We start from the raw sequence: 26,698 nt of genomic DNA on the forward strand, positions 1-26,698 counted from the left end.
GCTAAAATGGGAAACAAACAGATAGAATAATTCAGTATCTTTTTGATGCCAAATGGGTACAAACCACACCACCCTCAGACCAAACCCCATTCCTACCTGTTGTGATTCAGTTGCAAGAATGGAACCTACTTGCGCAACCCCAGCCAGAGAAGTTCCAGGAGTAAGTGAGTATAGGAAGAGTGTGTAGTTCCAGGAATAACCCAGCAAGGTCTTAGTGAAAGCCTAACCCAGGAGGCACAAGGGCGCACTCCAGGAGTACACACAGTAGAGGATACCAGGAGGCAGGATGTCTAGGAAGCAAAAAGTTCCAGAAGTGTAGTCCAATAAAATGTCCTCAGTGGCAAAAGAGTTCCAGGGGAAAAATTGAGTGATCAGATCTCGGCGGATGCAGATGAGTATTCCAGAGAAGAAGAGTCCAAATTCATGAACCAGTAGGGGCACAGAGGTGAGGCAGCCCAGTACACATGAGCAGAGATCAAGGGAAGCCAAGTAAACCAGCCAAGGGACCAAACACTAGCCACAAATGAGGGCAATGCAGAGATTTGCCATAGAGAGAAGAAGATGCAGGAGTCAAGAGAACCAGGAAGTCAGAGCAGAGGGAGTGAATGCCGGAGGCCGTGCGGGAAGAGACAAAAGCAAATCCAAAGAAGTACTACCAAGAGGTCAATAATGCATCGGAATGCAGGGACGCAGGAGCAGAAACAACACGGAGCAACTTTGCCGGGTGAACGTGATGGTTAAGGAGCGTCACCTGGCAGCCTTCGTCCGAATAAATACTATTGCTTCTGGGTAGTGCAGAGAGTGTGGAGACATGCCACGTCACATGAGGAGTGGGCACTAGGGTTGCTGGGAATAGAAGTCAGTTGCGAACACCGAAGCATTTGTTCATCGAGGCACCACGGCAAGCACCAATGTCTCTGGAACTTGGCATTCCAGGGCTGCCAAGCCCTTGGGTGCGGGCGAAGCATGACAGTAGCCCCTCTGCAAAGAGCCCCATCCCCGGGAGACGTGCATATGGTTAATATGAAATGCACATAACAGCCGAGGGGCATGAATATGGGCAGCTGGCTGCCAGGTCCTATTTTACGGACCGTACCTTTCTAATCGATCAAGTAATAGCGGACGCCCTTCATGACATAGGTGACCAAAATTGCCCGTACCTATTACTCATCTTCCCCATGCACTGATTTGTGGGAAGGTTTAACAGGAAGTCTGGTGCCATTGACAAAAGGTATCAATAAGGAGACATGAATAATGGGATGAACATGCCGTTTCGAAGGAATCGCCAGACCGAAGGCCACTTAGCAAGAAAATAGAACACAACTCACGTTTTTCACCATCCAATCAGTGAACGTGAACAATGTCTGTGGACATCACGCCAGACCCTGATTGGTCCAGAGGCATCTGTGGATCCCAAATCAGGAAATGGGTCCATGGACTGGCCCAAATATCACACTTTATTTGTATCTACTTTTTGGCCATTTTCTTAAAAACTACTAGACGGATTTACACCAAATTTACAAAAACACAGTTTTGGGACCAAGCTACCGATCCTAGCGCACATTTTGTAAACATCCTTTGAGCAGATGAGCTGTAGGCACAAGCAACATTTGTTTTCCATCGCATCTATGAAGATGTTCACAAATTGTGGGTCCCCTATAACTTTACCCCCGGATAAAACAACATCAAATCATTCTGATGGGGCCATACACTTTTTTGCAAAGTTTGGTGACGATTCATCTAGGGCGGCAATGTTATAAGCCACCCAAAAAGTGCTCTTTCTATGAATTGAGCAACTTAACCATAACTACAGGGATGCTACCCCATGCTCTGTTATATCTATATATAGTTATGGTTAAGTTGCTAAACCCATAAGAAGAGTACTTTCTGGGTGGCTTATAACTTTGCTCGCCCTGGACGAATCCACACCAAACTTTGCAAAAAAAGTGTACAGCCCACTTTGAATTTTTGGTGAGGTTTGGTCCAGCTGGACGGATTTTCACCAAATTTGCGGCAGGAGCAGAGACTTGGTCCCAAAATCGTGCTTTTGTTCATTTGGTGAAAATCCGCCCAGTATTTTTTTTTTAAAACAACCAAAAAGTAGGTTACAAAAAATTAGTGATATCTATATCCACTCCGCGGACACACATCCCTGTTCGCTCCGCGGACAGGACACCGATTGGTTAATCGGCCTGCGTCATGTCTGCGGACATGCAACGTGTTCGCTGATTGGATGGAGAAGAGCGTGAAGTGCGTCAGATGTTTGGAAACGCCCGCCATCTTGGATTCGTGGACAGCGGCTGGTGTCCGCGGACATCGCGGTAAAAACATATTAAAAAACACAACATTGCACTTGTCAAACTTATCAAATAATCTCTGAACAAAACCACCTGGCCTATATATGTCAATAAACAAAATCAAGTGACCTGCATATGTGATGTCATCAGTGATATCATCAATGACATTTGTGATGTCATCTTTGATGTCCTGGGTGTTAGTCTTAGCAGTGCACGCAGGTGGCGCGAGTTATGGTTGTTTAGCTTACCATAACTGGCGAATTTCAGGGGTTTTTCAATTTTACTTGAAACCATAACGTCCCTTTCATAGGTTTTTAGTAGTCCTACATAAGGGATGTTATGACTCCAAGTAAAACCGAAAACCCCCTGAAATTCGCTAGTTATGGTAAGCTTCATAGGTTTTTAGTAGCGCAAATTAACCATAACATCCCTTTAACAAAGATTTTTACTGAATTTCATAGGTTTTTAGTAGCACAACTTAACCATAACGTCCCTATAACAACGTTTTTTTTACTGAATTTCATAGGTTGTTAGTAGCTCAACCTAACTATAACACCCCTTTAAAAAAGTTTTTTCACTGAATATAGATATACATAGCATGAATTTGATAGGTGTTTACTAGGATTCCCTTAGTTTATATACATGTAACATAGAACATACTGACCCCGCGCTAGTGATTTTGATGTCCGCGGACCATGCGCCTGTCCACAGACCGATGCAATCAACAACAACACTATCCAAAAACTCGGGTGGTACTCTTACATTATTGTATCATTCAATAAAAACACTGAACAAAAGCAGCACATAAACACATTACATTTAATAATAAATAAGAAGTGGAAACTGTATTTGTAAGACATCAACCGTCCAATTAAATAGCATATGCAACATAACGGAATATACCAAAACAAAATAAATATGCCTACAACAGAATTACCTCACAGAAACTAAAGTGCAAAAAGCAACAGCACACCTACGCAGAAGAAACAGCTAAACTTAGCAAGAAACTAGGTAGTACACTACATTATTTTATATATTTATAAACTTTCTTTATATGGTAGACTAAAAGTAATTTGTTTTGTTTTTTACCCTTTTAACTGCCATGGGTTTTCCCCCCCAGTGCCAAGGCCTTTTTTGGTGATTTCGGTATTTCACCATTCAAAGTCTTCTAACATGTTCTCCTTTATTAACCCCTTAAGTGCCAAGGACGAGCTATCTCCTGCTTGGCACTGGGGAGGTAATCCCGAGGACGAGATACCTCACCCTTGCCACTTAAGGGGTTACACAGAAATATCTAGTACTTTGGAATGTCTGGAATTTTCTTTTCCTCAGGACCAAATGAGTGAAAACAGTGATACCAATGGTAGACACTACACTTCTCTAAATAAACCAATTAATAACCGTTACATTATGTGTACTTAACATATTTATTTTTTAACAGACCATACAGACATTATAAATAATACAGAAACAGACTCCTTAGAAAATCATCTGCAGCGTATGAAGCAAAACATGGATCTATTAATGTCAAATATCATTCTTATGAAAAACATTGTGGAGGACCTTATAAAAGAAAAAATTAAATATCACTGTCCCACATGTACCTTTACCCTTTCTCCATGTCCCAGCCAAGCATCCCCAAAAACTACCCAGCAAGAAAAAACGGTATGATGAGACTTTTTCTTCCTTCCCTGCCATCCATCATGTATAAACCCCTAATTCCCTTGTATTTGTATCAGTTTCTGCTTCCCCCTCTATTTCATAAATGTTATATTTTTATACAATAATAAAATAGTATGTGCCTTCTTACTATATTCCTCTGTGTCTTATTTCTTTTAAAAAGGCAGTTAGGGTGTCGGCGGACAGCGCGGGTGTCCAGGATGGGTGCAATTAACCAAAATGGGGGTGTCCTAAGGACACTATACGTGTTTGGACTGTTCGCAATCAAAATGGAGGTGTCCTTAGGACACACAAAAAGTCTGCATGTCCACAATTAACCAAAATAGGGGTGTCCTAAGGACACTATACCTGTTTGCACTGTTCGCAATCAAAATCGAGGTGTTCCTAGGACACAAAAGATGTCTGCATGTACGCAATTAACCAAAATGGGGGCGTCCTAAGGACACTATACCTGTTTGCACTGTCTGTAGTCAAAATTGGGGTGTCCGCATGTTCATAACTATGCAAATGAAGGTGTTCTAAGAGTATTCCCCCTGTTCGCATTGTCCGCATTCAGAATGAATATGTCCGTAGAACACATAGCAGGTCTGCCTGTTCGCAAAGTTGTGACGCATTTTTATTATGTTAAGGGACCTGAACACTGTGCATAGAACACCTGCGCGCATGCGTATTGCACTCTTGGGTCCTACAAACATTGTGGCTGTCCGTAACTGTCCGCCGCACATGTGTTGCACTTTTAATTAGTTTGGGGACCCGAAAACTGTCCGTAGAACACCAGCACGCATTTGTACAACCAACCCCATGCATTTGGTGTCCTATGGACAGCCGTCCCATTCGTGAACGTGTCCGCGATGTCATCATGTGACCGCACCCAAGCTGAGCATGTGTCCTTGTTCGTGAACACTGTCTTGGCCCACGGACATACAAAAAGTGCTGTTATGAGCAATCCCAGGTATTTTCCAGTAAAAGTTCACCCTAGCACATGTCCCAGACAAATACCCTGGCAATCTACATACTTTTTTTTAACTTTTTGAGCCCTTTTTGGTGTTCGAAGTGTCGGGGGACAGCGCGGCTGTCCGCAAAGCACGCCTCAGCACCCCTATAAAAGCCTACACCCTAGAACTGCTGACAAAACACTATCACAGAAATTGTACAGCTTAGGCATAAAAATGCTCTCTCATAGAGAATGTGGCTGCTATGAAGCTGCAGACCGTTTAACCGGTACTGCCTTGTATGGACAATCTGAAAACATAGTATGGCTAAGTCTTGGTCCTGCTAAATCTAGAAAAAGAGTTCTCAAATCATATGAGCACATAGAAACAATAGCCAACAATGATCCCAACAGCCAAGATATTTTGACAAACATTTACTACACACATACTAACCAAACAGGAGTACCATTTTGGAAAACTATACCATATAGCCCAAAACTTCACATACAAAAATAATATTGAACCAGATGAAAAGAAAGGTAGATACAGAGTGGCAAATTGTGAAGGCAGCTTAGTGAAACTTACCAAACAAAGCTTAATTAATCATATCAAATTGTCATTAAGAATTCCTCAACATAAAGAACTGTATTACATGTACTTTTGAAACCATGGAGAAAAGAATAAGATTTACTAGATACCTGTGACTCCTATATAGACGCTTTCAAAGCAAATTAAACCACTATAACAGGTATAAACTTTACACAGTACAAAATAATGTTGTACAATGAACAGCAATACTAAGAAGAACTCTAGGCCCATTGTATATGGACACTCCTGACAGTAGTCAACCTTCTGTAACAGGAAGCCAAGAACCACTTGGACAGCCACTAATAGCAAATGAGGCAGAATTAGCCATGACAGAAGTAGAAAATACCATTTGTCAGTGTGAGCAATCTACAGAAGACTTTCCTGTACTGAAATCACAACTAAACAATAAGCAGGGTAGCATTTTCCAAGAAGTAACAAAACAAAGTGAACATGTTGTGCAACATGAAAGTAAAAAATGTACCTGCAAGATTGCAAACCTATACTGCTATACGTGAGTGGTTAAGCTGGTTCAGGCAACACATTCTTAATCAAAATCATCAGCAAGTTACTCCAACAATTGACAAACAACAAACTGTCAGCTGTTGTAACTGCCCCCAGAGGTTAAGCTGACTACAACATAGGCGGTGTCACTTTACACCGATTACTTCTCCTTCCATTAGAACACCAAACCAAATTAGACTATTACACATTTTCTACAGAAACTGCAATGGAACTACGCAGAGTTTTCAAACAAATGAAAATGCTGTTAATAGATGAGGTGAGCATGGTCTCCAACCTAATTTTGGCTTTGATTCACCTCAGATTATAAGAGGTCCTCAAAACAGACTACGAAGAGCTCTTTCGAGGAAAACATATTATTGTTTTCTGAGATCTTCTTCAATTAACACCAGTGAAAGGTGAACCTATTTTTAAAACATTCGGGCACAAACTGTGCTGTAAAACTCTTGGCAGCATAGGAAATGTCAACCTTTGGCAACATTTCTAATACAGAGAATTAACTGAAAACAAGTGTCAGTCTACAGACCTCTCATACGCCAACATTTTTAAAAAGTATTAGAGTTGGTGTACTATCTCAAGAAGCACAATCTATATTAAATGTTAATGGAGCACTTGGTACATTTATTGGCTTTCACACATACCCACGTGACAACAACATTCAATTTGTCAATATTCTCTTTGACAAACTGTCAGAAGTTAAAAGAATAGGACGCTCAACAGCCTGCTTCCTTCTTTTCAAAGACATGTATGTACGCATAGAACAATTTTCTCTAACTCTAGCATACGCAGTCACCATTCACAAATCACAAGGTCTTACCCTAGATAAAGCATTGATAGATATTGGTAGCACAGTCTTTAAAGAAGGCATGAGCTATGTGGCACTATCATGCTTACATAGACTTGACATACTATTTCTAATCAACTTTGATGCAAGTAAATTAAATGCTGATATTTCTTGTATTCTAGAATGCAATAGACTGCGTTCCCTCTACACCCCCATATAAAAACCTAACCTGTTCAGCAAAAAGCAAAACGTTGTAAAAGAAAACTACTTCAGACTCAAACTATGCAGGATCTCACAGCAAATCCTCCAAAGAAAGTAAGTAAAAAAGCTAATACTTCATTAAGGACAACAAGCAAAGAAGAATCTATTGCTCAAAGGATCGTATCTCTCCTGCTCTGAAATCTCTCTATTGGCTCCCAGTGGATGCAAGTATTCAATTCAAAACCCTCTGCATTGTCCACAGGGCTGTCTGGGGTCTGGGTCCAAAATACCTTCAGCTATCCCTCCGCAAATACCTCCCCTCTCAAGCTCTTCGCTCCTCTACCTCTAACTCGCTCAGTGTCAGTCGTTTTTCAATTAAACAAGCTGGGGGTAGATCTCTGTCATCGGCTGAGGACTCCTTCTGGAAAAGCATCCCTGCCACTCTAAAACTTGAGGAGAACCATCTCCGGTTCCGGAAGCACCTCAACACTTTCCTCTTTTCTTCTGCCTTCACTCCCCCTCTCCCTTGCTGATCTGTTCTCTCTTGGCACCGTGCACCTGGCCACCTACTGTCCTCCGTGCCCAGGTACCTGCTCACCCTGCCCCCCTCCCACATTGCCTCCGGGCCACCCCTTGCACTGGAGTCTGTATCTGTACCCATACAGCCCCCCCTTTTTCTTCCTGCACTTATCAGACCTACCCTGTCTGCTGCCTCAAGCCTAGCACTTGGAAATTGCTGGCTGCACTACCACTGTTTGTGTTGCCTTTATTATTTATTTATTTATTTATTTATTTATTTATTATCTGTTTCTCCTCTGCTTCACACTTTCCACTTCTCTCCCCTTCCATGCACTTTTCTCCTCCCCCTCTCCTATGCACTAGCACATTTTCATTGTCACTGGGCCTAGTAAGGTCGTTGTTTTGTTATCCCCTGTTCCCCACCCTTGCCTTGTCACACTCTGAAACATTTGTGTACGAGTGCAATAGAAATAAAATATCAATATCAATTGTACTGAGAGAGACCTGTGTGATTAGCAGCTCTAAGGTTGAAGAGTGTACATTCAATATTTGAGTCAACATGCGTGGAACATTTTTATAGGTAGAAATACTAAAGAAGATGCTGAGAACTCTTCCACTGATTTATCAGGTCCTGAATCGTTTTCAGAAGATTGTAGAGGAATAGGTGATTTTGACTTAACATCAAACAGTGATGTGGAAGAAATTGGGGAATATTTTGAGAAGTATTTGGTGGTTACATACCTTTATAACAAATCACTTTATAACGAATTCACATATAACCAAAATTATATAACCACAAAACATAACATGTTATTTTCTTTTTTGAGCCCCTCAACCATTTCCCCACAAGAGCTACCCCTTTATCCCCACATACATTTTCATTATATAATATTTGTTATATATTCATTCGATATAAAATGTTCGTTATAAAGACTGTATACCGTATGTGGATCAGTACATTTGTTTGGCTTGTGGATGGCGATGTGGGAAGATTAGCAGGATGTATCTTTTGTAGAGAGTGATATTTGGTAGGGAGTAGAGGATATTTTATTTTTTGGGAAAAGACATTTAATACTGCATGTAAGGAAAGTGCACAGAGACACATTGAATTTGTTTTTGAAATATTTAAATGGTCTTCATAAGGGAATTGTAGAGTTTTATACATTGTCAGAATAAAAAAAAGTATAACATCAAAGCTGTTCTTCGAATGTGCTGCAATACCATACACACTGTACTCAGAACAGTTTAATAGTCATACCTATTAAAATAAAACATATAAAACGTTATTGTTTAACAATCAATTTTTATATCCACGGTTATAATAAGTCAATGAACACTATAGCAGTGGCTATAAAGAAACATTTTTCAAAAATAGATTTCCATATTCCAAAGTGCATAAAATAGGTTGCATACGGTGCTGTGATCTATTCTTGCAGTCTGTGTTTCATTTCATCTATTTTTATAACTATGGAGAGTCAGATCACTGCCGTCTGTCAATCTGGTGAGTGGAAGGAGAGGGCACTTGAGACCCCCCTCCCTTATTCCTAAGCTTCCTGGATAGGCCCAGTCACGGCTGCTTTGGATCCAGGGCCACGGCCCCGGGCACCCGTGTGGGAACACCTTCAGGAACCATGAACCCTTTTGTACGGGACTATCTCTGGGTGCCGCAATACCCTCGTACACATCCTGTAAAAGAAAAACCAGGGATGATTAAGACTCCATTTTGAAAATCACAGATTCCATTTTGCAATAGTAAATGGCTATTAAGGTTTCACTCCAGCCTGCAGCCCTCCCCGTCGAGAGCACACAGTAAGCGAGATCCTCTCCCCAACTCCTCCACTCTGCCGTCCACACAGCTGCTTGATTCCCATGAGAAGGCTGGCTGCGAGAACGCAACAAAATCCAGACTGTATCACTTGCCTTCCGACTCTCTTCACTGACTCAGATACAACCCAGAGCACTGGCCAGAGCAAGGGCTATCAGTCTCTGTAAACCTGCCCCGCAACCCACAGACCCTGGCCATAAAAACATAATCCCCATGAACACTATGGCAAAATCAACAGCTGGAAAAGACCCTTAAACCTGTGAGCTTTCTTCTCCCTCAATCGAAGCAAACACGTTCAAACCCGATGGTGGAATAAAGAGGCCTATGAGTAAACAATGTAAATGCAATGTAAATACATGTACCTGTATAACTGGAAGCTCTTATGATAACCTGTTATCTGAAAGCACAGTGTACGTCTGCCTATGATTCTGAAATGCTTGTAACAAATTATTGCAACATCACAATGTTTAACCAAATATAAATCAGTACGTTCTAACACATGCTACCTCATTTTTGACAAAGCTGAATGTAACTGCAGGCATAATGTCGTATAAGTGTAATGCAGAAGTTATCCGCTCCTAGCTGGTACCCTCATAGATCCTTAGCCACAACCTGCACGTTTACGAATAAGTGAATCTCAAGTCAAAGGAATGTTTTAACACTTAGTTATTCATCGACAAATTCTCTGTCTCTTTTTTGTAGTAAAAATGTTTAGTCATATAAATGTGAAGGCATGCTTCGAACCTATGTGACTCAAGTGCAAAACAGCCAGCCACGTGTAAAAAGCTGTATGTTAATTGTATTCTGAAAGGCCTTGAGCCCTTGTATAGTATGTCATCAAACAGCAAAGGGGGCCTCAACTCACCCAGATCATTTTGGTGCCGACAGAGAATTAGTGATGTTTGGACATTCAGACACTGAACCTCATCAATGAAATGTATGGTTATCATGATATGTACCTTTTGTAACCCGGTCATTCTAACCATATATTCTGAAATTCCCCTTGTTGATGCTGAATGGACACCCCGACCATACACTGACCACTTAACCTCTACCCCTTGCCTAGTATATTCCGAATAATTTTGGACAGGGGTGTAATACTTTTGATAGGGGCAAATAATTAATGACCAGCAATAAATAAGCCTGCCTTAGAACCCTGTTTTCACAAGTGTTAAGGTACAGGCCATGTCACCGGACAAACAGGTCAGAGTTCTGAATGGATGAGAAAGTGTGGCCACAAGGGCAAAATGTTGCAAAGATAGGATGTCAAAGAATCAACATGAAATACCAGGCTGATGAACCCAGCTGAACGTTTGACCCCAAGCACCACGTCATCTCATCACGTGCCCATGGACCAATCAGCCATCACCAGCCCTATGGCACTTATAGGTGCCTACTCTTAGTGTCCAATCCCGATTGATTCTGTGCCCCTTATGCCTCCCCTCTCTTGGATGAAAAAAACTGTATAAAAATGAGTTGTAACATGTTTCCTGCAGAGCGCTCTCGGCGTGAGCAGAGTAGATTCAGTTTGCCCTAATTTAGATAAAGCCTTTAATCACACTGTCACTTGGTCTTGGTCTTTTTCCCTCCTGGGATGTACCTTTATTGACTCTGTTGGGTGATTTGCCAGCAGTACCGGGGGTCTCTCACTTTAATTGGTCACCCCGATGTGATAACGTTCTTTTCCATCCTTCTGGCATGAGACGCCCCACTGCTTTGACCCAGAGCGCGCTCCATCAAGAGCTACCCGGCAACGGCAACCGGTACACCTAGACGTGCGCACGTAGTAAGGTGAGCGGGTACGGGATCCCTCTTAACAAAACCCAAACGTACCACTCACAGGAGCCGGGAGTGGTCTTTGAGCGAGGAGCGGCTCATTGACCGATCGGGTCCAGAGGGTCTCGGATCAAGACGGACAAGTGAGTATCAAGTGCAGGTGATATTAAAAGCACGGGTGGGAGTCAGATTAGGAGGTCTTGGGATAAATGGCATAATTTTAGTAAAGCAAAAAATGGTGTGGAAGGTTGCAGCACCTGTTACCTGTCCCCTAAGGGCTACCAATGAGCAGAAACAGACGAGATAGCCAGGCCGACCCAAGATACATGAGTGAGCGCCCATTACCCCCGCAAGACACGTCCCCACACCAGTGTCATGGCAATAACGCCACCATGCGCAACAATGCTTATGCCACCACAGAAAATGGAGCACCAACCACGCCATGTAGGGGGACAGCAATGTTAACAGGCAAATGTTTTTGATGTAGATGAACTACCATGGCATTCATCATAGGACAGCCCACAGAGAGCACTTGCATGTCTAGTACTGTCGACGACCCATAACGCAGCAGAGGAACCACTTGTTGGGGCGGCGATAGGAAACAAATAATTCATTTTCATGGTGGATTCGGGAGTGGAAAAATCATGCCTTAAAGAAGACAGGTTCCCGCTTTCTAATCGGACTTTGGAAATGCAGGGGTTCTCTGGGGCGGTGGTCGAGGTTCCATACACTGAAGAGCTAGACATAACGATGGGAGGGAAAACTGTACATGCCCCGATGTTATATTACGGGGAATTGCCCATCAACCTGCAGGGAAGGGACCTTCTCAGCAAACTCAACATGACAATCTCGTTCACCGATAGAGGAATAATGTGCTCCACACCAGGCATATGCACGATTCAAGCCATGTTAGTGATATACACGCAGGCAGATTTCACACAGACACGCGGCATACCCGTAAATCCCAACATGTTCATACTAGGGCTGAGAATACTAGCGCAAGTAGTGCCAGAACTGAAAAATAAAAAATGGAGGGTCCCGTCAGAGTTCATTTTTTGCCCAATAGCATACTCAGAAATAGTCCCGGGATCTATCGTGTCCCTGGACATACAGCCAGTACAGGTATCAACCCAGAGAATAGCAGTGATAGCAATGGACATGCGGGGATGTCAATGGAGAACAGTGCTGTGCATCAATGCTAATAAGGTCCTGCGAGAGTTGACAGATGAGGAACTTTTTTGTGACACAGAGGACGATGGGGAGATAGCAATGGAAATTGCAATCCCCTGTGACTTCATGATCCAAAGGAGAGAGGTGCAGCTACCTCTCGTGGCAATGATCAAAGCTCCACCAGCATATTTTGAAGAAGACATGTCCCAAGTGGCACAGCAGCTGTGGACCACAGGCCCACACGACGTAGGGCTATTACACGAAGTGACACCAGTGAAGATCAGGCTCAAACACGGGGCCATTCTACCGCAAGTGAAGCAATACCCCATATCGAGGGAAGCTGAGGAATGAATAAAAGACACCATATATGCATTAATGATACAGGGTATAATAGTTCTATTCAACTCGCCCTGCAACACATGCATTTACCCGATCAAAAAAGCCAAGGGAGGGGCGTGGTGGATGATCCAAGATCTACGCCCACTTAATGATGTGGTACAGAAGGAGTTCCCTCTTGTCCCAAATCCTGCCTCAATTCTATGTAGTATCCCAACAGTAGCCATTAATTTCACGGTAGTATACCTAAAGAATGCACTCTGTTCAATCCCACTCGAACGAGGTTCCTGGCAGCATTCACGCTAGGGGGGAAAAGGTATGAACATTGCAGGCTGCCCCAAGGGTACTGCGAGAGCCCCATCATTTTCAACAGAATATTGCACGAAGACCTTGGAAATATACACACAACGAGTCCTATAATTCAGTACGTAGGCGATTTATTGGTCTGCAGAAAAAGTGAAAATGAGTGCAGAGAAGACTCCATCACCCTGTTAACACATCTTGCACAGAAGGGGTACAAGGTAGACAGACAGAAGTTACAATACTGCTTAACAGAAGTACTGTATCTTAGTTGATTTCTAAAGATGGTAAAAGAATCATACCAGACACAGCAAAATGAGCAGTGAAAGAGCCCAATACCGTGAAAGAGATGCCGAAGTTTCTTGGCATGTGTAACTACTGCTGTGCATGGATATTAGATTATGCATCGTACACTAAGCCCCTGCTCTAAGCACTCAAGGAAGCACAGCGAGAAAATACCAACCTACAATGGACGCAGGAGATGCACACAGCCTTTAACACACTTAAGGAACTGATATCTACTGCCTCAGTTCTCGCAACCCCTAATTATGAGCATGAGTTTTACTTATTCTCACACTGCAATGGCACACTCATGACAGCCGTACTGACACAAAGGATGTCTTTGGGCCATAAACCCTTGGAATTCTACAGCGGGACACTCAATGCAGTAATGCAGGGACATTTCACGTGCGAACAGGCTCTCACAGCCGCCGCTTTCGCGATCGAAAAGAGCTCTACAATCGTGATGGGATGCTCTGCCACGTTATACATGAGGAAGTGTTGTCACCATTTATACAGATTCAGCCTATATGGCGACAACAGTACCTGGAGGACTAGCGCAGTAGGGAAGAAGGGGATTTCAAAGAGCGGATGGGTCCCCAGTGCAACATGCAGCATTGCTAGGTGACTTGAGTGATGCTTTGAAGTAACCCACACTTGTCACAGTGATGAAGTGCCAAGCCCATACCCGAGGCGATGACGTCATCTCGTTACGAAACGCAGCAGCAGACGTTGCCCCAAATGAAGCCTCGTACTTACCAAAGGTCCCAGCAGGTGTGACATATTACAAAAAGCTGTAGAGGAGATGCAACCGGAGGGCTTTAACTCCATACCAGTCTCCCAGATAATTGAGCTCCAACACGATGCATCTAGCGAAGAGAAGGGAATGCGGGTAAAGAGGGGGTGCAGCCAGTCACCCACTGATTTATTATGAGACAAGACAATACCGGCAAGGTAGTGATGCCAACAAAATTGCTAGAGGTAGCATTTAAACAGCTACACTTCCCAGCCCACAATGCAAAGCAGTACATCATCGCAGAAATACAGGAAAATTGGTTTGCCCCGGAATACAGGAACATGTCACAAAATTAATAGTAGAATGCATTACCTTCCAAACGTACAATTCCGGCATGACATTACAAACCCTTAGGGGAACGTTGCCAAAACCAGAAGGGCCCTTTAGAGAGCTGCATATAGACTATGCAGACATGGGAGAGTGGTGAAATGGGGCTAGATACTTGATCGTTGTTGTGTGCCCATTTTCCTGCTGGGTAGAAGTTGGGCCCTGCGCTCATCCAGATGCGCGGTGTGCAGCCAAATTCTTAGTGAGAGAAGTGTTTCCCAGCTGGGGCATTTGTGATGTCATATATTCCGACAACGGAATGCACTTTGTGAATGACATGTTCAAGCATATTACTGAAATGCTGGTATAACCCATAAACTCTGCACGATTTATCATCCACAATCGAATGGAGTGTGGAAAAAATGAACGGATTGCTCAAGAGTAGATTGTCCAAACTGTGCCAGACACTCAAAAAGAACTGGCTGTATTGCTTACCCCTGGCACTTTTTGAAAAAGAAACCAACCCAGCAAGGACCACCACCTGTTACCACTTGAAATAGTGATGCATACATCCCACTCACCCTTGTGTAGGCAATCAGATTCACATCAAAGTGCCACTGTCTTAGGTGAAGAATTCCATGAGTATCTCAGAAATTTGACAAAAGCAGCGCAAGCCACAGCAAAGCAAATGGCGCCCCCCTTCACACAAGACACCTCCAGTGACACAGTAGCCCTAGCCACAGAGAATGCAGACTGCCAGCTGATGACAGGTGACATGGTATACATAAGAAGTTTTGTGCGGAGATGGAACTGGCCAAGAATCCATGGCCCCTATAAAGTGATCTTTTGCACGCCCACAGCAGTTAAGGTACAGGGACTGCAGTACTGTGTACATTTGACCGATGTGCCTAGAGCCCATGGGACCATATATGATTCAGGCACCAAAGAAGGTGAGGGCGAGGGTAGTGCACAAACTTAGCAAATAAGAATGTACAGAAACCAGTACCAAGTAAAACATGCAGAAAACCGAGGAATGGCCAAACGTGTACATAATTGTATCGTGCAATAATGTTTTTTATGCCTGCATGACAGAATAAGTTGTTGGTGAATTGCCTATTCTTTCTCTCTTTCTGTCCTCTCCCTACTCACTTCCACAGTTTTATTTTTAAAAAAAATGAAACATGGTTTGAAAATAACATGTTTCCCTCCTGTAGCAATGAAATTATGTGACTGTGTATTGTCTCCCTCAGTTCTCTTCCCCCAGACTTAAGGTGTGGGGGAGGGAAACAGAGGGACGCGGTAAAACAGAGAATGTGTAAACATAAATATGACGATTGAAGATAACTGAAAGCAATAAAGACTGAAACCACAAAGAACACTTGGTTCTCCAATGAAATTCTTGCCGCCAGACAAGAAAAGAGAGCCCACGAAAGAGTTCGGAGGACAGATCCTAACGATAACACCTTAACAAATTATAAAAAATCTATTCTTAGCTATAAAAAACTCATCACAGAAGCTAAGGCCACTCATTACAATGAAAGAATTGTGAATGCACAAGACAGCTAAGCTAGATCTCAAATCTCCCCTCGCTAGCATAGCTGATAAAAACCAAGCTGCCCTGCTCATGCTATTAGACCTCTCTGCAGCCTTTGACCTAGTTGATCACGGACTACTGGTGTCAAGGCTCGGTGAGATCGCTAACTGCTCTGTTATTGCATCCAGATAGATTGCTTCCTTTTTGGGTCCCAGAATGGTATGGGTCTGTGTTGGCGATAATCAATCTTCCCCGATCTTCCAGACATGCAGAGTTCCTTGAAGGTTCCTACCTGTCGCCCTTGCTTTTCAAGCTCTACATCCGACCCCTTCTTGACCTGCTAAACAAACCAGGAGTGCAATACACAAACTACGCTGACGACACTCAGGTAGTCATACAGTTGAGTGGCTCTTACAGCAGTGATGTGGAAACCATCAACAAAATATACAAAGCCATACAAGACTGGATGGCCCGTAACTCTCTAGCCTTGAACGACAAAAAGACCGAACTCCTCATTGTGCCCCTACACTAAGCCCCTGCTCTAAGCACTCAAGGAAGCACAGCGAGAAAATACCAACCTACAATGGACGCAGGAGATGCACACAGCCTTTAACACACTTAAGGAACTGATATCTACTGCCTCAGTTCTCGCAACCCCTAATTATGAGCATGAGTTTTACTTATTCTCACACTGCAATGGCACACTCATGAAAGCCGTACTGACACAAAGGATGTCTTTGGGCCATAAACCCTTGGAATTCTACAGCGGGACACTCAATGCAGTAATGCAGGGACATTTCACGTGCGAACAGGCTCTCACAGCCGCCGCTTTCGCGATCGAAAAGAGCTCTACAATCGTGATGGGATGCTCTGTCACGTTATACATGAGGAAGTGTTGTCACCATTTATACAGATTCAGCCTATATGGCGACAACAGTACCTGGAGGACTAGCGCAGTAGGGAAGAAGGGGATTTCAAAGAGCGGATGGGTCCCCAGTGCAACATGCAGCATTGCTAGGTGACTTGAGTGATGCTTTGAAGTAACCCACACTTGTCACAGTGATGAAGTGCCAAGCCCATACCCGAGGCGATGACGTCATCTCGTTACGAAACGCAGCAGCAGACGTTGCCCCAAATGAAGCCTCGTACTTACCAAAGGTCCCAGCAGGTGTGACATATTACAAAAAGCTGTAGAGGAGATGCAACCGGAGGGCTTTAACTCCATACCAGTCTCCCAGATAATTGAGCTCCAACACGATGCATCTAGCGAAGAGAAGGGAATGCGGGTAAAGAGGGGGTGCAGCCAGTCACCCACTGATTTATTATGAGACAAGACAATACCGGCAAGGTAGTGATGCCAACAAAATTGCTAGAGGTAGCATTTAAACAGCTACACTTCCCAGCCCACAATGCAAAGCAGTACATCATCGCAGAAATACAGGAAAATTGGTTTGCCCCGGAATACAGGAACATGTCACAAAATTAATAGTAGAATGCATTACCTTCCAAACGTACAATTCCGGCATGACATTACAAACCCTTAGGGGAACGTTGCCAAAACCAGAAGGGCCCTTTAGAGAGCTGCATATAGACTATGCAGACATGGGAGAGTGGTGAAATGGGGCTAGATACTTGATCGTTGTTGTGTGCCCATTTTCCTGCTGGGTAGAAGTTGGGCCCTGCGCTCATCCAGATGCGCGGTGTGCAGCCAAATTCTTAGTGAGAGAAGTGTTTCCCAGCTGGGGCATTTGTGATGTCATATATTCCGACAACGGAATGCACTTTGTGAATGACATGTTCAAGCATATTACTGAAATGCTGGTATAACCCATAAACTCTGCACGATTTATCATCCACAATCGAATGGAGTGTGGAAAAAATGAACGGATTGCTCAAGAGTAGATTGTCCAAACTGTGCCAGACACTCAAAAAGAACTGGCTGTATTGCTTACCCCTGGCACTTTTTGAAAAAGAAACCAACCCAGCAAGGACCACCACCTGTTACCACTTGAAATAGTGATGCATACATCCCACTCACCCTTGTGTAGGCAATCAGATTCACATCAAAGTGCCACTGTCTTAGGTGAAGAATTCCATGAGTATCTCAGAAATTTGACAAAAGCAGCGCAAGCCACAGCAAAGCAAATGGCGCCCCCCTTCACACAAGACACCTCCAGTGACACAGTAGCCCTAGCCACAGAGAATGGAGACTGCCAGCTGATGACAGGTGACATGGTATACATAAGAAGTTTTGTGCGGAGATGGAACTGGCCAAGAATCCATGGCCCCTATAAAGTGATCTTTTGCACGCCCACAGCAGTTAAGGTACAGGGACTGCAGTACTGTGTACATTTGACCGATGTGCCTAGAGCCCATGGGACCATATATGATTCAGGCACCAAAGAAGGTGAGGGCGAGGGTAGTGCACAAACTTAGCAAATAAGAATGTACAGAAACCAGTACCAAGTAAAACATGCAGAAAACCGAGGAATGGCCAAACGTGTACATAATTGTATCGTGCAATAATGTTTTTTATGCCTGCATGACAGAATAAGTTGTTGGTGAATTGCCTATTCTTTCTCTCTTTCTGTCCTCTCCCTACTCACTTCCACAGTTTTATTTTTAAAAAAAATGAAACATGGTTTGAAAATAACATGTTTCCCTCCTGTAGCAATGAAATTATGTGACTGTGTATTGTCTCCCTCAGTTCTCTTCCCCCAGACTTAAGGTGTGGGGGAGGGAAACAGAGGGACGCGGTAAAACAGAGAATGTGTAAACATAAATATGACGATTGAAGATAACTGAAAGCAATAAAGACTGAAACCACAAAGAACACTTGGTTCTCCAATGAAATTCTTGCCGCCAGACAAGAAAAGAGAGCCCACGAAAGAGTTCGGAGGACAGATCCTAACGATAACACCTTAACAAATTATAAAAAATCTATTCTTAGCTATAAAAAACTCATCACAGAAGCTAAGGCCACTCATTACAATGAAAGAATTGTGAATGCACAAGACAGCTAAGCTAGATCTCAAATCTCCCCTCGCTAGCATAGCTGATAAAAACCAAGCTGCCCTGCTCATGCTATTAGACCTCTCTGCAGCCTTTGACCTAGTTGATCACGGACTACTGGTGTCAAGGCTCGGTGAGATCGCTAACTGCTCTGTTATTGCATCCAGATAGATTGCTTCCTTTTTGGGTCCCAGAATGGTATGGGTCTGTGTTGGCGATAATCAATCTTCCCCGATCTTCCAGACATGCAGAGTTCCTTGAAGGTTCCTACCTGTCGCCCTTGCTTTTCAAGCTCTACATCCGACCCCTTCTTGACCTGCTAAACAAACCAGGAGTGCAATACACAAACTACGCTGACGACACTCAGGTAGTCATACAGTTGAGTGGCTCTTACAGCAGTGATGTGGAAACCATCAACAAAATATACAAAGCCATACAAGACTGGATGGCCCGTAACTCTCTAGCCTTGAACGACAAAAAGACCGAACTCCTCATTGTGCCCCTACACTAAGCCCCTGCTCTAAGCACTCAAGGAAGCACAGCGAGAAAATACCAACCTACAATGGACGCAGGAGATGCACACAGCCTTTAACACACTTAAGGAACTGATATCTACTGCCTCAGTTCTCGCAACCCCTAATTATGAGCATGAGTTTTACTTATTCTCACACTGCAATGGCACACTCATGAAAGCCGTACTGACACAAAGGATGTCTTTGGGCCATAAACCCTTGGAATTCTACAGCGGGACACTCAATGCAGTAATGCAGGGACATTTCACGTGCGAACAGGCTCTCACAGCCGCCGCTTTCGCGATCGAAAAGAGCTCTACAATCGTGATGGGATGCTCTGTCACGTTATACATGAGGAAGTGTTGTCACCATTTATACAGATTCAGCCTATATGGCGACAACAGTACCTGGAGGACTAGCGCAGTAGGGAAGAAGGGGATTTCAAAGAGCGGATGGGTCCCCAGTGCAACATGCAGCATTGCTAGGTGACTTGAGTGATGCTTTGAAGTAACCCACACTTGTCACAGTGATGAAGTGCCAAGCCCATACCCGAGGCGATGACGTCATCTCGTTACGAAACGCAGCAGCAGACGTTGCCCCAAATGAAGCCTCGTACTTACCAAAGGTCCCAGCAGGTGTGACATATTACAAAAAGCTGTAGAGGAGATGCAACCGGAGGGCTTTAACTCCATACCAGTCTCCCAGATAATTGAGCTCCAACACAATGCATCTAGCGAAGAGAAGGGAATGCGGGTAAAGAGGGGGTGCAGCCAGTCACCCACTGATTTATTATGAGACAAGACAATACCGGCAAGGTAGTGATGCCAACAAAATTGCTAGAGGTAGCATTTAAACAGCTACACTTCCCAGCCCACAATGCAAAGCAGTACATCATCGCAGAAATACAGGAAAATTGGTTTGCCCCGGAATACAGGAACATGTCACAAAATTAATAGTAGAATGCATTACCTTCCAAACGTACAATTCCGGCATGACATTACAAACCCTTAGGGGAACGTTGCCAAAACCAGAAGGGCCCTTTAGAGAGCTGCATATAGACTATGCAGACATGGGAGAGTGGTGAAATGGGGCTAGATACTTGATCGTTGTTGTGTGCCCATTTTCCTGCTGGGTAGAAGTTGGGCCCTGCGCTCATCCAGATGCGCGGTGTGCAGCCAAATTCTTAGTGAGAGAAGTGTTTCCCCGCTGGGGCATTTGTGATGTCATATATTCCGACAACGGAATGCACTTTGTGAATGACATGTTCAAGCATATTACTGAAATGTTGGTATAACCCATAAACTCTGCACGATTTATCATCCACAATCGAATGGAGTGTGGAAAAAATGAACGGATTGCTCAAAATAGATTGTCCAAACTGTGCCACACACTCAAAAAGAACTGGCTGTATTGCTTACCCCTGGCACTTTTTGAAAAAGAAACCAACCCAGCAAGGACCACCACCTGTTACCACTTGAAATAGTGATGCATACATCCCACTCACCCTTGTGTAGGCAATCAGATTCACATCAAAGTGCCACTGTCTTAGGTGAAGAATTCCATGAGTATCTCAGAAATTTGACAAAAGCAGCGCAAGCCACAGCAAAGCAAATGGCGCCCCCCTTCACACAAGACACCTCCAGTGACACAGTAGCCCTAGCCACAGAGAATGCAGACTGCCAGCTGATGACAGGTGACATGGTATACATAAGAAGTTTTGTGCGGAGATGGAACTGGCCAAGAATCCATGGCCCCTATAAAGTGATCTTTTGCAGGCCCACAGCAGTTAAGGTACAGGGACTGCAGTACTGTGTACATTTGACCGATGTGCCTAGAGCCCATGGGACCATATATGATTCAGGCACCAAAGAAGGTGAGGGCGAGGGTAGTGCACAAACTTAGCAAATAAGAATGTACAGAAACCAGTACCAAGTAAAACATGCAGAAAACCGAGGAATGGCCAAACGTGTACATAATTGTATCGTGCAATAATGTTTTTTATGCCTGCATGACAGAATAAGTTGTTGGTGAATTGCCTATTCTTTCTCTCTTTCTGTCCTCTCCCTACTCACTTCCACAGTTTTATTTTTTTTAAAAATGAAACATGGTTTGAAAATAACATGTTTCCCTCCTGTAGCAATGAAATTATGTGACTGTGTATTGTCTCCCTCAGTTCTCTTCCCCCAGACTTAAGGTGTGGGGGAGGGAAACAGAGGGACGCGGTAAAACAGAGAATGTGTAAACATAAATATGACGATTGAAGATAACTGAAAGCAATAAAGACTGAAACCACAAAGAACACTTGGTTCTCCAATGAAATTCTTGCCGCCAGACAAGAAAAGAGAGCCCACGAAAGAGCTTGGAGGAAAGATCCTAACGATAACACCTTAACAAATTATAAAAAATCTATTCTTAGCTATAAAAAACTCATCACAGAAGCTAAGGCCACTCATTACAATGAAAGAATTGTGAATGCACAAGACAGCTAAGCTAGATCTCAAATCTCCCCTCGCTAGCATAGCTGATAAAAACCAAGCTGCCCTGCTCATGCTATTAGACCTCTCTGCAGCCTTTGACCTAGTTGATCACGGACTACTGGTGTCAAGGCTCGGTGAGATCGCTAACTGCTCTGTTATTGCATCCAGATAGATTGCTTCCTTTTTGGGTCCCAGAATGGTATGGGTCTGTGTTGGCGATAATCAATCTTCCCCGATCTTCCAGACATGCAGAGTTCCTTGAAGGTTCCTACCTGTCGCCCTTGCTTTTCAAGCTCTACATCCGACCCCTTCTTGACCTGCTAAACAAACCAGGAGTGCAATACACAAACTACGCTGACGACACTCAGGTAGTCATACAGTTGAGTGGCTCTTACAGCAGTGATGTGGAAACCATCAACAAAATATACAAAGCCATACAAGACTGGATGGCCTGTAACTCTCTAGCCTTCAACGACAAAAAGACCGAACTCCTCATTGTGGCATCTAAAAACACTCGGATGAAACTTGATTCCAACTATGCTAGTTTTCACATTGCAGACAATACTATTACCGTCCAAAAAAGTCAAGACCTTGGGAGTTGTTCTTGATGAAGAACTCTCCATCAAATCCCACGACTCCAGTATTAAATCCAGTTGCGGTCTTATAAACAAGAGAATAGGATACATTCAACCATTTATATCAGAAGAGAACTGTGCTCTCCTGTCTACAGCACTGATTTATTCAAGGCTTGAATACTGCAACAGTCTCTTAGCGGGCACTACAGCTTCTAATATCCAATCAATACAGGTGGCTCAGACTAATGCTGTGCATAATATCTTTAATAAACCTCGCCCAGTTAAGCATCGTCAGTGCCTTAAGTGGCACTACAAATCGAGCCGGGGCCCATCGAGGGGGCGTGGCCTAACAACGGGGGTCTTGATGGGCCGTTAGGCCACGCCCCCTTGACGAGCCCCGGCTCAATGGGCTACTGGCACCCCTGCCAGGCAGCCTTTTGTAGAGATTAGCACCCTCTCCCCTTTGGGGGAGAGGATGCTGATCTCTGCATTTCTATTCTATAGGCTTGCCTGGCAGGGGACAGCGCCTCTCCTATTCAGCCTTAATGGTGGCGCTGCCCCTCGCCAGCTGGGGAGGGGCAGCGTCACCATTAAGGCTGAAAGGGTGAGGCCACTGGAAGCAGAGGCCTTTTTCCTAAAGACTGAAACTCCCGAGAATTCCACGGGAGCTTCAGTATTTAGAAAGCAAGGCCTCTGCTTCCAGCGGCCTCACGTTTTCTCCATAATGGTGGCGCCGGCCCACGTGCATCCCTTGATTAAAGGGATGCCTCGCAGGTGCGGCGCCACCATTATGGCTGAAAGGCATTTTTTTCTGAAGCCTGAAGCTCTCGCATACGAGCGAGAGCTTCAGGCTGTAGAAAAAAATGATTTTTCCTGTAGTGGCCGGGGCTGACAGGGGAGATTAGTGGGACCCGGCAGGGCCCCGCCTCAAAACGAAATTTCGGAGACTGCCGGGGCCCAGCCCCGGCAGGCCCCGGCCCACTTAAAGCCCTGAGCATCGTATAACACACAAGATGCTCACCATGACCCACAAATGCCTCAGTCTAAGTAGTCCTACATATCTGTGAGCTCGGATTAGCACCAATCCTAATGTGAGGAATCTTCGCTCATCCACAGCGATCACTCTTAAACACCCCAAATTTAGGACAGCCAAATTTGGAGGTACCACTCTTGATGCTCAGGGTCCCCTTCTTTGGAACACACTTCCAGCCCGGACACAGCAGATCCAGAGCTATACGGTGTTCAAACGTGGCATAAAAACTCACTTCTTCAACTTGGAATAATTCATTAAGTCCTCTCTCCTTTCTGCCTCATGTGCCTGTCTGTCTTTGTCTTGTCTCTGTGTGCGCCCTGAGGCCCACGGCCATGTTGGCATGTTATACAAATTAAAATAAATAAATAAATAAATAAACTATGCGTAAAATGGTGACCCGGAAAAGGCAAATTAAAATGTACAAAATAATGGTTATAAAAAGCATACGCAAATAATATGCATGATTAACAAATGCTTATATTTTGTTTATTAGGAGCCTCAATGGGCATGGACTAGCCCCCAGCAACAGCAAGTGGTAGTGTAGATAGGAGTAAATGGAGGAGAGATGCATACCCTAGTTAATCATATGGATGCATGCTGTTTGTGTGTGCAGTAGTGTTCTTTTCGGCATTGTTTGGCCTGTTTCTATATTGGGTAGTTGTCTACATCTCAATCGATGCTGGCCAGGGGGGCGCAGGCATGGAAACAATCAAAAAAGGGACCCACCTAATTTGGGATGGTGCCAAGTTAATATGGGGTCATGGGACTCCCGAGGAGGAACACAATAATGATAATGGGCCTCATTACGAGTTTGGAGGCAGCCATGGTGCTATTAGCACCATGGCTGCCTCCAAACGAGGCTTCATTACCGGGTTCCTTCAATGAGGAATAACCGGGTCATTCCAACATTGGAGGACACAGTGATTCCTTCTTGAAGGAACCATTCCCCATTCCCATTTGAACCCCCATGGGGCTCAATGGGAATGGGGAGAGAGGTTATAATGGGCACATTACAAATGGCCTATTATTACCTCCCTCTAGCCCTCGTGGGACCCGGAAAGGACGTCTGGTTTTACCAGACATCTGTTCTGAGTCCCGCAAAGGGAACCTCGTAATCAGTGCTCCCATAATGAAGGATGCCGGTCCAGTACCGGCACCCTTCATTACTGGACCTCAAGGGTCGTAATGAGGCCCAATGTCAAAAGTGTTGCCCATAGCACAATGATGCAAGCTACCCCACTGCCGCCAAAAATGAATGATTCCCATTTTAATGTGTATACAATGAATGACAGAACCCCTTCAGAACTCACGTGGGTGGAGAATCATCCATACCCAACAAATGTGTCCATTTTAGAAGTAGCAATGCCCAATGGCCCGACCACCGGAGAAGGGGTGACAGGAGTGAACTAATGTCAAATACTTATTACAATTTATATACCCAATGGGATGACAAGCAGGGCTGGGGGGATGAGGGAGGCGGGTCCAGGAGAAAAAGGAGAGAGACAGCACAAGATAATTGGGAAGAGCCTTATAGAATTGGCATAGATAGAGTTGATGATCCACAGCACCCTCATCAAACAAATACTGACATGAGCCACATGGCAAAACAAACGACTAATGAGAGCTGTTATGTCTGCTCACTCATACCCCACACCTCAGGCACTCCCAAGGTACTATTGCCACAAGTAATTCCATTTGCAGAGACCCAATGCCTCTTACATCTCGTGCTGTGCCGAATTAAAAATACTTTTCAAGCACACACAGTTTCTTTCAAACTTTTGCAAAACGAGCGAACATGTTACTCCCGGCCGCAAGGAGTAATTTATGTGAAAGAGCCTTTTTTGGTAATAAAGGGGACATTACACGTGGACAATAAGTGGCAGAAGGAAAAGATATTGTGCAATGCTGAAGAGCTGTGAGGATTGTCTGACAAAAAACTCTTGTGGGTATAGAGAACATGCGTTCCCATATGGACTGAACACATAAGCAGACTCACATGGGTCACTGCCATCGAGAAACCCTTCAAGTTACAGAAAAACATTTAGTACAATCTATGTTTCCATGGAGAAGGAAAGAGGGACCTGGGTAGCAACAAAGAACTGCAGCAAAACTCTCATTATATCAGACATGAAGAAGGGAACAGCAACGCTAATGGACACGTATTGGGTTTGCGGCAACACGGCATACCAGCATCTTCCACAATCATGGAAAGGAACGTGCTCCTTGGCAACATTGCATTCCGGACTGATGGTAATCCATGAGATCCATATCAGTGGAGGGAGCAAGCATGCGGCAATCCAAGATGAAGGGGTCCAAGATTTACACCGAAGAAAGAAACGATTGTCAAACTACATCTCAACCAAGTCCTCTGAACTTTTGGCCCAGTTACCCGACCAATTTCAACTATTTAGCTCCGTGGGGACCTTCTTCGCGTCCCTCATTCCCAGAATCCTGGCGAGAGGAAATGCCAAGTGGCTCCAAATAACCCGATGGGAGCTCATCCAATTGTCCAATGACACAAAAGAAGGGTTCAATGTCATCAAAGTGGAACTCAGAGCCTTACGGTTAATAACAATGCGCAATCAATATGTATTGGACTTGCTAACAGCTATCGGTGGAGGTGTTTTCCGACAAATCGGGAGCGCATGTTGCACGTTTGTACCTTCTGCAGACGCTGAGAATGGTTCCCTTTCACACGTGATAGTAGCAGTGCACGACCTTGGTGAGCGAATGAAGAATGAAGGAGGAGCACTGCCCAGCACCTGGTTTGACAATCTTTTTTCATGGGTACCCTCCTGGCTTGGAAAGACGGTAAAGCTCCTCGTACCACTCATCGTTGTTTTACTTCTCATTTTTTGTGTGTGTCAATTGGGACTCTGATGTTGCGCAAATGCAGTACCAAATGGTGCACTGATGATGGTAACAATGGGACGTGCAAATAGTGTGGCACAAATCAAACATGAGGTTGAAGTACAAACTTGTGATTGCACAGAGCCCAAATACAAGATGACTGCCGTATACAACACAGGACATATAGTAGATAGTTTATATCACACAACCATAAAAGAGCCCAGAGAGTTACAATGGTACAAGGAGGCATGGGTGGACTTAGAGGGTGAGGGAGGGTGTATCTACCTGAGCTGCAACCCGGATGATTATGCTAGAAGGGGACACAGTCTCAGAGCAGTATGCAGGGCATGGATGTCAATAAAAGGGACACCTGCATGGGATGAAACAGTAGCAGAAGAGGAAGAACGTAAGAGGTTGAGACAGTTACAATATTCGA

This window comes from Ambystoma mexicanum, chromosome 8, assembly GCF_040938575.1.
Source record: "Ambystoma mexicanum isolate Mex_15411 chromosome 8, UKY_AmexF1_1, whole genome shotgun sequence".
Lineage (NCBI taxonomy): Eukaryota > Metazoa > Chordata > Amphibia > Caudata > Ambystomatidae > Ambystoma > Ambystoma mexicanum.